This window comes from Perca fluviatilis, chromosome 20 (assembly GCF_010015445.1).
Source record: "Perca fluviatilis chromosome 20, GENO_Pfluv_1.0, whole genome shotgun sequence".
NCBI lineage: Eukaryota > Metazoa > Chordata > Actinopteri > Perciformes > Percidae > Perca > Perca fluviatilis.
Window position 1 is genome coordinate 34,494,668 of NC_053131.1, and position 14,108 is coordinate 34,508,775.

A 14,108-nucleotide genomic window follows, 5' to 3' on the forward strand; every position below is an offset into this window, starting at 1 on the left:
TAAGAGAAGAGACAGTGAGGGAGGGGCTAAGAGAAGAGACAGTGAGGGAGGGGCTAAGAGAAGAGACAGTGAGGGAGGGGCTAAGAGAAGAGATAGTGAGGGAGGGGCTAAGAGAAGAGACAGTGAGGGAGGGGCTAAGAGAAGAGACAGTGAGGGAGGGGCTAAGAGAAGAGATAGTGAGGGAGGGGCTAAGAGAAGAGACAGTGAGGGAGGGGCTAAGAGAAGAGACAGGCTGGAGAAAACGACAGAAAGTGTCCAAAGTTTGGAATCAGTTCAAACGTAATTAAAACTAAAACTCTGTACAGTATGTCTACTGCAAAATTATACTAACTTAGCACGATAATAGCACGATGTCAGTGCTTTAGCATCTCAACACAAAACATGGAGTCTAACTTAATCATCCATTCCACGAAGCGGACCGACAAAAGTACATCACAGAGTCATATGGACGATGAAACTACACCAAACACAACAACTACCAAAATCAAAGACAAGAAAATAGGTAGTGGTGACCACGATCTGATCTAAAGAGCGCTCTCTCTCTCTCTCTCTCTCTCTCTCTCTCTCTCTCTCTTCTCTACACAGAGAAACAGCTAATCAACGACCTAATAGCATGAGTGTAACAGAGCTGTGTGACATTATAATCAAATATATAAATGAAAATAGGTTGAGTATAACTAATATTTACATATAGGCCTACTGTATGTACAGATCAGTCAGGTTGAAACTTGTAGTTCTGAAAGTTAAGTTAAACAACTTAATGTAATGTTTGTGTAATTTGTGTGTTTAATGTATGCCTTAGTTTGAGGTTGATATCATTTGGAAAAAAACATTCTTTAAAAACAATGTAATATGGCACTAAATGCACTTACTATGTTTAGTTTTTTGAGAGATGATATTGTAAGCAATGTAGGCAATACAAATGTTGCTTTTTTCCGAAAATGTTGCTTTTTCCCCTAGTTTGGGTTGTTTAAAAACGCAAAAAAAAGTATCCGATTAATCGATTAATCGATCGATAAAGTGCTAGATTAATCGATTACAAAAAGAATCGATAGTTGCAGCCCTACTCCCAACTCATCATACTTTCATGTAAAGCAACTGATTCTCCTTCATTTGGCTCGTTAACATCTTTCACTACAAGACCAATGTTTCAACCTCTCAGTTACACACACACACACACAAAGCACACACTCACACACACACACACACAGACTCAACACAAACACACACAGACACACACACATGCACAAACAGACACACACATAAACACACACAAACACACACAGACACACACACACACACAGACACCCACACAGACACACACAGAAACACACAGACTCACACACATACAGACATGGACAGACACACAAACACATACACACACACAGACACACACACATGCACAAACAGACACACACACACAGATACACACACAGACACACAGAGACAGAGAGACACACACAAACACACACATACATAGAGAGACACACACACACACACAGACACACTAACACATACAGAGAGAGACACATATACACACACACACACACACACATATATACACACATAGACACACACAGACATACACATACATACATACATACACACACCCACGCACACACACACACACACACACACAATCACACACACACACACACACACACAGACACACACACACACACACACACACACACACAAACACAGACACACGCAAACACAGAGACAGACACACATAGACACACAAACACAGACACACACACACACACACAAACAGACACACACACACACACACAGAAACACACAGAGACACACAAATACACACAGAAACAGAGACACACATACAGACACACACAGAAACACACAGACACACAAACACACACACAAACACACAGACACACACAAACACACACACAAACACACAGACACACAGACACACAAACACACACACAAACACACAGACACACAGACACACAAACACACACACAAACACACAGACACACACAAACACACACACAAACACACAGACACACAGACACACACACCCTCTCTCTTATCTCTGGATATTTCCTCTCTTCTCTGAATAAGATGTGAATACACGTCAGCCTCTGTTGTTTTAGACTTGCGTAAAAGACATTGATTGGTTTCCTGTAACGATGAGATAAAGAAGTCATGTTTGATAAAGTTAGTTTAGTTGCTATGGTGATATTATCAGTGTTCCAAATCTTTAAGTACAACACTCCCAACTCATCATACTTTCATGTAAAGCAACTGATTCTCCTTCATTTGGTTCGTTAACATCTTTCACTACATGACCAATGTTTCAACCTCTCAGTTATTCACACATATACACACAGACACACAGACATACACACACACACAGATGAGAGTGTGTGTTTCAACCTCTCAGTTTCTGGTGAAATATGAGTACATTTGTTAAGTCACCTAAACACATCACACTGCAATTCTTTCAGTTAAGTTATTGTAACAATTACTTAATCCAAGACCTCACATACAGACACACACACACGGAGACACACATATACAAACACAGAGACACACACATAGACACACAGAGACACAGACACCACCCTCCTCTCTTATCTCTGAATGTGTGTATGAAGACCCGTCAGCCTCTGTGGTTTTAGACTCATGTAAAGGACATAGATTACTGGATAGAGAGCTGATGCTGCAACGTTTCCTCTGATGATGAGATAAGAAGTCATGTGTGATACCAGATAAAGAGCAGCTGCTGATGAGGGTTGGTGTAGAGAGTATATGAGCTGAGTGGTGTCAGTGTTTGTCCACCTCGGAGCAGAATGGCTGCAGTCACAGAGCTCTCCTTCCTGCTGTTTGCTCTCATCAACTACATCCATGCACAAGAACGCATCATCCTCCGAGAGACAAGGACCTCTTACACCTTCAAGCTCCCCGAGAACAGCACCTCCTGCCTGATCTCCAGATCTGTTGGTGAGGAGCAGCTTGTCCTGTGGAACACCTCTGACCTCTGGTCCAACAGCTCCTCAGTACCTGAAGACCTGAAACAACGACTTGTCAGCTCGGTGAAAACTTCTTCTTACACCATCCTCGACCTGACCCATTCAGACTCCGGCCGGTACCGAGAGGAGTGTTGGACTGAGGGCAACGTGACGCATGACAACAACTTCACTATTACTGTTTGTTCTGCAATTGATCTGAGCTTTATATATGCGAGACTTGGAGAAACAGTGGACCTGTCATGTAAGGGAGCAGCTGATAATCTGGATGTCCAGTGGCTCAAACAGGACTCTAGAGATGAGCAAGAAACATGGAACAGAATTTTTGGGGACAATACGACATCAGTGATGGACAATGTTAGAGGAAGATACCAAGTGGTGGCAGACACATCAGCTCTTCGTGTTTCCAACGTCGCAGGAACAGACTTTACACAATTCAACTGTCTGGTGATGAACCAACAGCAGTGTGTTAGCAGTTACACTGCACGGTTGAGACTACGGTTGTTTAAGAGAATCTACCGCTCAGTGGGAGAGACCGTTGTGTTGCCGTGCACTATCACTGACTCCACTGATGAACAGCCCCCACGTTGGAGGAATCGGTTCTCCACTGACCTAGGACAACTAAACCAGACTGTTCCTTCAGTAGACCAAAACTACTCGCTGGTGTTTTCATCTCTAATGTTAAATCACTCAGGTCGGTACTACTGTGAAGCCTCTATGAGAGAGCAATATTATAATCTGTTTGTGTGTCCCAAATTTGGCCCCCCTGCTGTAGAGCTCTTCTCAGAGGGAGAAGATGTCACTCTCAGATGCAGAGATTGGAGAAAGAGGAGGTGGCATGAATGGTTTATCAAGTCGAACCGAACCGAGGGAAGAATTGTTAGTGTAATGGATCAGAGCATGAGCAGAGTGAGCTGGTATATTAATGGGAGCCTGGTTATCTCTAATATCTCAGTGGGAGACGCAGGGGAGTACTGGTGTGTAGTTACTGACCAATATGACCAGTGTGAGTTAACCGATAGAACTGTGTTAGTGTACTTTGAGCCCTTTGGGATTTACTCCACCTTCTTCAAAGTGCGATGCTCAGTGCTCAGTGTCCTGCTGCTGATGCTCTGTGCTGCTGTAGTCGCTGTGAACCTGAGGACACGGAGAGGAGCGCAGCTTTCACCTCACACACACACTTAATATGCATATATGATCATTTCATCACTGGCTTTAATACAGCATGATATACACTGGCTTTAATACAGCATGATATACACTGGCTTTAATACAGCATGATATACACTGGCTTTAATACAGCATGATATACACTGGCTTTAATACAGCCTGGTATACACTGGCTTTAGTACAGCCTGGTATACACTGGCTTTAATACAGCCTGGTATACACTGGCTTTAAAACAAGGGATGGGACACATTCATGCAGAGAAAACATTTAAAGTAGAACACAAAAGACAGAGAGAGAGATTACAGAAACAACAAACAGAAATGATGGGAAATAAGACATAAATACCCAATGATTATTATTATAATAATATAAAATAAGTTCTGAATGTTAGAAGTGACCTTTGATCCTGACAGGGTGCAGATGTTCCCTTATCGTCTGTATTAGTATGTTGTGTGTGTGTATATATATATATATATATATATATATATATATATATATATATATATATATATATATTGTTATTATATTGTGTATATATATATATATATTGATGATATTATATTGTATATATATATATTGAGTAAGTTGATCTTTTCTTGATGTTGTTGCGACAATGGTTTAATAGTTTAACATGTTGGGAATTCACTTTTTAAAATTACTGTCACCTAAGAGTTTTATTGCAAATCATTTTACCTTTATGTGTGCGTGTGTGTGTGTGTGTGTGTGTATGTGTGTTCCAAATGTTTTTGGGGCATTTTTAGGCCTTTATTTTGATAGGACAGCTGGAGAAATGAAAGGGGAGAGAGAGAGGGCGGAATGACATGCACCAAAGGGCTGCAGGTCGGAGTTGACCCCGCGGCCGCTGAGTAAACCTCTATATACTGGCGCCTAATCTACCAACTGAGCTATCCGGGCGCCCTAAGATGTTTAATTTTAAATCTAAAGATTATGTGATGTTGTATATTATATATGAAGGAATATGAATTGTCTTTAATGCATTTATAATAGTTGTATCTTGCAGTGTTGTCAGTGTTATAAACTTGTCATTATATCTTGGTATAAACTTGTCATTATATCTTGGTCTATATCTATAATCTGTCATCTGTTTAATAAACATTTTTCATTAACTATAAAACTTGTTCTGATTGTGATTTCTGATTAATTATTATATAAACATTTCAGAAACGCAAGATCAAGAAACTAACTGGAAATTAAAATAATAATAGGCCTTATTCATTCCATTTATATACATATATACATACACATATAAACTGCCTATACAGGCTATGCATGTGATGTAATCATGACAACATTATTTGCCTCTGGCCCTATACACATGTAATGAAAACACAGTAGGGCTACTTCTGGTTAAAAATTGAAAAAAAAAATGTTGTTTATGGGTATTTCCTGGTAAAATGAAGGTTAAAAAAATATTATTTTATATTTTATTTTGCTTTTCCATGGACCACCTAAAGTATCCTCAAGAACCACTAGTGGTTCGCGGACCACAGTTTGGCAATGACTGTTCTAGAGCACATTTAAACACACATTAATCTGACCAAAGTGCTGAATAATAAATGGGTCTTTATCCCAGATATAAAAACAGAAATGGAGGGAGCACATCTCATATGTGAAGGCAGCAGCTTCCACCGTTGTGGAGCAGCAAATGGAAAGGCTCTGTCCCATATTTGGCAGTTTGCAGATGATCTGTATCTGTGTTTTATTATAAAGTTAATGAAATAAAAGGTGTTCTACTTTGTCTCAGCTACAGCTCTGAGTCTCTCCCTCTGCTCCTGTTTACCTCATCACTGAGTCTCACTTCATGTCCCGCCCACAACACTATCTGATTGGTAGATGTTAGACGAGTATCAGCCAATCAACACTCACTATGGCGAGTGGATTGTCCCCCCCAAAATGTATTGACTGAATTCAAGTCAATCAGTATACAGTAGGCCTATGATATAGCCTATAGGTTAAAATGTCTTTCAATTCATTCAACATATACATGTTCCAGGCCCTTCATTCATTATAAAAGTTGTTCTAAAAGTACTGACAGTATACAAATAATACGATAAATTAAATTGTAGTACATCATCAGTTTATGTGACCTGCACTGTTGGAAGAATGCATTGTGTAACTCAACATTGATTGAACATTGACTCCATCTACTGGATAATTTGCACTAATTGCTTTACTGTTTATAAGCTTCTTAGATCTGTTTACATGTAACTTTATGTACGTATGTGTATATGTATGCATGTATACACTTTGTTATATACAACTTATATCTGTACATATAGTCAAACGTTCAGGTTTAACGTTAACTTGTTCATCTTTGTTTTTAGCCGTAACAATAGTTCTGTTTCTGTGTTGAAGGCAACACAAAGCCAGACTCAAATTCCCTTGTGTTTACACTTAATTGGCTAATAAAGCAGTTTCTGATAAAAATCCGAAATATACTGTAAGTTCTTTATTTCTTAAGCATCTTTGCAGAGACCACCAATTTAAAAGAATAATCAGATTTCAGTCAAAGGCCCCCACAATCTCAGTGTGTGGGCTGGCTCTCTGTTCTTTAGCTAGTTGGAAATAACTCCAGCAAAGCTATGCAGACCAGCCAAATCACTGACCTATTTATTCTGTAATGGGTAAATGTCACTCAAGCACCTTCATATTTGTTTTAACGTTAGTAGAATACCCTTAATAGTTGATTTGTTTGTATTTTTTGAGTGAATTGAGGTTCATTTTGGGAAACAAGTGGACGCAACTGTCACTAAGGCTAGCTAGCTCCCCAGCTATATTAGCTGTTATTTTTATGATTGTGATCATATATCCTGTGACTGTACCTACGTTAAGGTCCTAAGGCTTGACGATTATTGTTGATTTTGTTTAAATATGCCAAATTGCTATTTTATTTATGACTGTTGTTCGGACGGCTAAGCTAAAGTAGCTAATGCTGTCTCAAACATGTGTCCCTTGTTGCCATGGAGACATTCTGAACAAACATTCTGAGTGTTCATTCATCATTTTATACTTTTTTATAAGCATGATATATTAGCTTATATATATATATATATATATATATATATATATATATATATATATATAATATTAGCCACACATTAATTAGTAACACATAAGCACCAGAAAGTAAGCAAAAGAACACTAACACACTGTGAATCTAAACGATATATGTACTGTACTCTAGTTATCAATAAAGTTAGGTGAAAAGTCACCTTGACGGTAGTTCAGACGTCTTTAGATAGTGAAGACGTGTGTTTCACACGTTTGTAAGGCGACGGACTTAGTTTAGATGTCTTTAGTAGGCGGAAATCAGCACTCACCACTGAGTCTCACTTCATGTCCCGCCCACAACACTATCTGGTTGGTAGATGTTAGACGTGTATCAGCCAATCAGCACTCACCACTGAGTCTCACTTCATGTCCCGCCCACAACACTGTCTGGTTGGTAGCTGTTAGACGAGTCTCAAGCAGAAGGGTCATGTCTGTCCAGACCCAGGCCCCCAGGAACAGCACCATGTCTCTTTCTGGTCGTTCTGCCTGTTTCAGGATCGGACTCGGGATGCCACGGTTACCACGGTTTCCACGGTTATGAGCCATGACAAGGTTTGCATCTAAATGGTTTAACATTTATTTACTAAATATAACAAAAACTCACAGTGGTTGTTAAAGTATTAATGAATGAAAAAAATTAACCAGGCCGAAGCCGACTAAACAGAAGCATGGTGCACACACACACACACACACACACACACACACACACACACACACACACACACACACACATACACACACACAAACACAAACACACTCATACACACAAACACACTCTCACACTCACAAACACACATACACACACACACTCTCTCTCACACACACACACACACACAGTCTCCCTCTCGCACACACACTCTCCCTCTCACACACACACCAGAAAATAATCGGTAGTAGCAGCCCTAAAGTAAATTACAAGTACTTCAGATTTGTACTTTTACCTGAGCTCTGATGTCACACCACCAGGGGGCGATCATGCGCAGTGAGTCGTCTCCACACACACACACACACACATGCACACACACAGCCACACAGAAACAAGCACACACACATGCACACACACGCACACATACGCACACACACGCACACATACACACAAAACATTTCTAATCCTGCAGATTTGGAATTACTTTAAAATATTCAGACTTTTTTTCTTAAAATAGGTCGAAAATTTGATTTTAACTGTGTCGGGCTCAGGTCAGGCTCAGACATAAATATCTTAATGCCTGTTGGACGTGGGCCGGGCTTGGGCTCGGGCCTCTCCCCCCTTTCTCTCCTCTCTGAATAATGTGTGTATAAAGACCCTTCAGCCTCGGTGGTTTTAGAGTCATATAAAGCAGCAATTTTCAATAGGTGAGGCGCGCCTCCCCTGGGGGGCGCGAAAGAGCCACAGGGGAGGCGCGACACGCAAAGAAAAAATAACTCTGTATGCAGCTGTATTGATATTGGTAATTGTGCGTGCGTGTATTAGCTTTAAAATGCATCGTTTCCTTGTCCCAAGTCAACAGAAGTCAGCATTAAGGTAGGAGACAGGACCCAGCAAAAAAACATAGGAAATATGATCCTGAGTTAAAGTTAGGTTTCACCTGGTCGGGGTCCGAGGCTCCACCTCTGCTGCAGTGTGACAGAGACTGGGAGGAATGCCGATCACGTGTTTATGGTTGTCTGTGGAGAGTGAGTTCCCCCAGATCTCCACTAAGGCTATGAAAGTCCTAATCCCCTTCACCTCCACCTACTTGTGTGAGCGTGGGTTCTCTGCACTGACCCTGATTAAAAACAAATACAGATCAAGGCTGCAGGTGGAGGACAACTGGCATTTATTTCTCTCTGCAGTGCAGCCCCGCATCGAACACCTCTGCACATCAAAAGCGCGACCTCAATGTTCCCACAGTCAGCTGATTTTGCCTGGGCTTCAGCCCCAAATGTTTTGAGTGTATTCCCAAATGTGTTTTGAAAAGTTGACTGACAAATATTAAACTGGACGTTGCTTAGTGTCCCCTCTCGCTGTAAAAAGTAGCGTAGCTTCAGGTTTATGGATGTGCTCTGCTGTCGACATGCTGCGGCAGATGTGACACGTTTGAGCTCCGTGTATTTCTGCAGTAGTTTTGGGTTTCCACCTCCGATGTAGAGCAGCGTACAGCCACTTCCCTAAACTTTGTCTCATTCAGAGACCAGGGACCCAAACGGGGATCTGAGTCTATCAGAAGGTCTGAGATCTACCGTCTCAGCAGAGCAATCACGTAATGCACAGCAGACTACGGTGCAGGTATAGATGATTTTCTGAAATATTGTGACTTTATTCTTGTAGTACCCGATTATAACTTTATTTTTCACAAAATATCACAACTCCTCCAAACCTCAGAGAACACAGATGGGATGAGTTATATTTTGAATGTGCACAAAGTTTTGGACATGAGCAGAAATCTTGCTCAAACATCTGAAATATTACAGTCCAGGGGTTTATTAATAAATTAAAATAAATAATGTATCATTGAGGTGAATAATTGTCATATGTATATTTACGGAGGTTACTTTCTCAACAAAAGATGCAAAAGGGGAAGGAAGAGTAAATGATGCCTAGGCTACATGTGTGCTGATTCATATAATTACAAAAGTCGATCCAGAGAGTTGTGGAAAAAAATGTCTTCAATACAATATTAAAAAATATTTACATTTTATAGGTTGTTGTTGAAACTCATCAAACACTCTGAAGATGTCATTTACTGCAGAGGTGTGTGTGTGTGTGTGTGTGTGTGTGTGTGTGTGTGTGTGTGTGTGTGTGTGTGTGTGTGTGTGTGTGTGTGTGTGTGTGTGTGTGTGTGTGTGTGTGTGTGTGTGTGTGTGTATGTGTGTGTGTTAGGGCAGGCAGACGGGATTTTGGGGAAGGGGGGCTCAGCTGTCCTTACCTAGTGTAAGGTTTTGAAAACCCCTGATGTAAAGGACATTGATTACTGGATAGAGAGCTGATGCTGCAACATTTCCTCTAATGATGAGATAAAGAAGTCATGTTGGATAAAGTTAGTTTAGTTGCTATGGTGATATTATCAATGTTCCAAATCTTTAAGTACAACACTCCCAACTCATCATACTTATAAATCATTAAATCTTTCATGTAAAGCAACTGATTCTCCTTCATTTGGCTCGTAAACATCAAACATACACACACAGACACAAACACAGACACACACACACACAAACACATGCACACACACACACACACAAACACATGCACAAACAGACACACACACACATACACACGCACACAGACACACACACATACACACAAACATACACACACATACACACACACACACACACATATACACACACACACACACACAGATGAGAGTGTGTGTTTCAATCTCTCAGTTTCTGGTGAAATACGAGTGTATTTGTTAAGTCACCTAAACACATCACAGTGCAATTCTTTCAGTTAAGTTATTGGTTCTCAACCTTTTTTGTGCGAGAGCCCCCTATCCATTATCCAGGTCCCTACTCATCATACTTTCATGTAAAGCAACTGATGCTCCTTCATTTGGCTCGTTAACATCTTCCACTACAAGACCAATGTTTCAACCTCTCAGTTACACACACACACACACACACACACACACACACACACACAGACCGATACACATACACACACACACAAACACATACATACATAGAGACACCTCTCAGTTTCTGGTGAAATACGAGTACATTTGCTAAGTCACCTGAACACATCACAGTGCAATTCTTTCAGTTAAGTTATTGTAACAGTCACTTAGTCCAAGACCTAATAATTTAACATACATGTTTCAAAATGACCCCTTGAAGTGTTGAAGATGATATACAGTAGACAAACACACAAACACACACAAACAAACAAACACAAAGACACACACACAAAGACAGAGACAAACTAACACACACACAAAGAAAGAGACACACACAGAGACAAAGACACACACACAGACATACACACACACAGAGATAGAGAGACACACAAACACACACAGACATAGAGACACACACACACAGACACACTAACACATACAGAGAGACACACACAAATATATACACTTGACACACACCTCTAAGTTATGTTTTAATAGTTGATAATGGTTCTGTAACATAATGTATTTTTTAATAATGTTTTTGCCTGTTGTGTTGACTTTATTGGGCAATAAAGACAGATTTTTATTAACAAAGAAAGTGTTTCTGAACATCAATGACATTCAAAACAGTGATAACTGAAACAGATATACAACACGCCATTCAGTGTGTTTAAAAATATGTATTGCAAACAAACCTAAGTAGTACACAGATAACATCTGCACCACCAAAGTGAACATAAAAGAACTATAAAATATATACATGCATATGACTCTTGTCAAAACCCATGCAATAGACATACACACACTTGCAGACGGCATCTTGGAAGTTTGTGATCAATACTGTATGGTGACGTAACCGTAACCAAGTGGTGTCCCATTTCATAGGGGTATGTTTTCACCCCTAGCCCTTGCCACTTGGTTCAAGGGACAAGGGCTAGGGGTAAGGGGAAGGGGAAGGGGAAGGGATAAGGGGAGGATTGGGATTCAGCCTTAGTCTTAGTCAGCGTTTTTGGACATTGGCACAGTCTCGTCATTGTCTTATCTTAGTCATGGAAAGAAAAGTCGTTGACGAACATATTTAGTCTTTTCTCGTCTGACGAAATTAACACTATTGTATTGTAGCACTTGAAGCACTTTGAATTGCCCTGTTGCTGAAATGTGTTATACAAATAAAGTTGTCTTGCCTTGTATTGCCTATACTCGTGTAAAGGACATAGATTACTGGATAGAGAGCTGATGCTGCAACGTTTCCTCTGATGATGAGATAAAGAAGTCATGTGTGATACCAGATAAAGAGCAGCTGCTGATGAGGGTTGGTGTAGAGCGTATATGAGCTGAGTGGTGTCAGTGTTTGTCACCTCGGAGCAGAATGGCTGCAGTCACAGAGCTCTCCTTCCTGCTGTTTGCTCTCATCAACAACATCCATGCACAAGAACTGATCATCATCCGAAAGAAAGGAGACTCTTACACCTTCAACCTCCCCGAGAACTCCGACTCCTGCCTGATCTCCAGATGTGTTGGTGAGGAGCAGCTTGTCCTGTGGAACACCTCTGACCTCTGGTCCAACAGCTCCTCAGTACCTCAACACCTGAAACAACGACTTGTCAGCTCGGTGGAAACTTCTTCTTACACCATCCTCGACCTGACCCATTCAGACTCCGGCCGGTACCGAGAGGAGTGTTGGACTGAGGGCAACGTGACGCATGACAACAACATCACTATTACTGTTTGTACTTCAATATATAAGAGCTATATTGCAGTGAGACTTGAAGAAACAGTGGACCTGCCATGTAAGGGAGCAGCTGATAATCTGGATATCCAGTGGCTTAAACGGGACTTTAGATATAAGCAAGAAACATGGAGCAGAGTTTTTGGGGACAAGACGATATCAGTGATGGACAATGTTAGAGGAAGATACCAAGTGGTGACAAACACATCAGCTCTTCGTGTTTCCAACGTCACAAAAACAGACGTTACATGGTACAGATGTCTGGTGATGAACCAACAGCAGTGTGTTAGGGGTCACACTTTACGGTTGAGACTACGGTTGTTTAAGAGAATCTACCGCTCAGTGGGAGAGACCGCTGTGTTGCCGTGCACTATCACTGACTCCACTGATGAACAGCCCCCACGTTGGTCTAAAGGGATTTATGACCTAGAACTACACAACCAGACTGATCCTTCAGTAGACAAAAACTACTCGCTGGTGTTTTCATCTCTAATGTTAAATCACTCAGGTCGGTACTACTGTAAAGTCTCTATCAGAGAGAAAATGTATCAACTGGTGGTGTGTCCCAAATTTGGCCCCCCTGCTGTAGAGCTCTTCTCAGAGGGAGAGGAAGTCATTGTCAGATGCAGAGATTGGGGAGAGGGTAAGATGCATGGTTGGTTCATCAAGTCGAACCGAACAGAGGGAAGAATCTTTAGTGTAACGTCTGATGAGAGCATGAGCAGAGTGAGCTGGTACGATAAAAAACGGAACCTGGTTATCACTAATATCTCAGTGGGAGACGCAGGAGAGTACTGGTGTGCAGTTTATGCCCGAGGTGATGATCAGTGTGTGTCAACCACCAGAACTGTGTTAGTGTACATAGAGCCCTTTGGGATTTACTCCACCTTCTTCAAAGTGCGATGCTCAGTGCTCAGTGTCCTGCTGCTGATGCTCTGTGCTGCTGTAGTCGCTGTGAACCTGAGGACACGAAGAGGAGCGCAGCTTTCAGCTCACACACACACTTAATATGAATATATGATCATTTCATCACTGGCTTTAATACAGCTTGGTATACACTGGCTTTAATACAGCCTGGTATACACTGGCTTTAATACAGCCTGGTATACACTGGCTTTAATACAGCCTGGTATACACTGGCTTTAATACAGCCTGGTATACACTGGCTTTAATACAGTCTGGTATACACTGGCTTTAATACAGTCTGGTATACACTGGCTTTAATACAGCCTGGTATACACTGGCTTTAATACAGCCTGGTATACACTGGCTTTAATACAGCCTGGTATACACTGGCTTTAATACAGCCTGGTATACACTGGCTTTAATACAGCCTGGTATACACTGGCTTTAAAACAAGGGATGGGATACATTCATGCAGAGAAAACATTTAAACTAGAAAACAAAAGACAGAGAGAGAGATTACAGAAACAACAAACAGAAATGATGGGAAATAAGACATAAATACCCAATAGTTATTATTATAATGATATAAAAAACGTTTTGAATGTTAGAAGGTAACCTTTGATCCTGACATCTGTATTA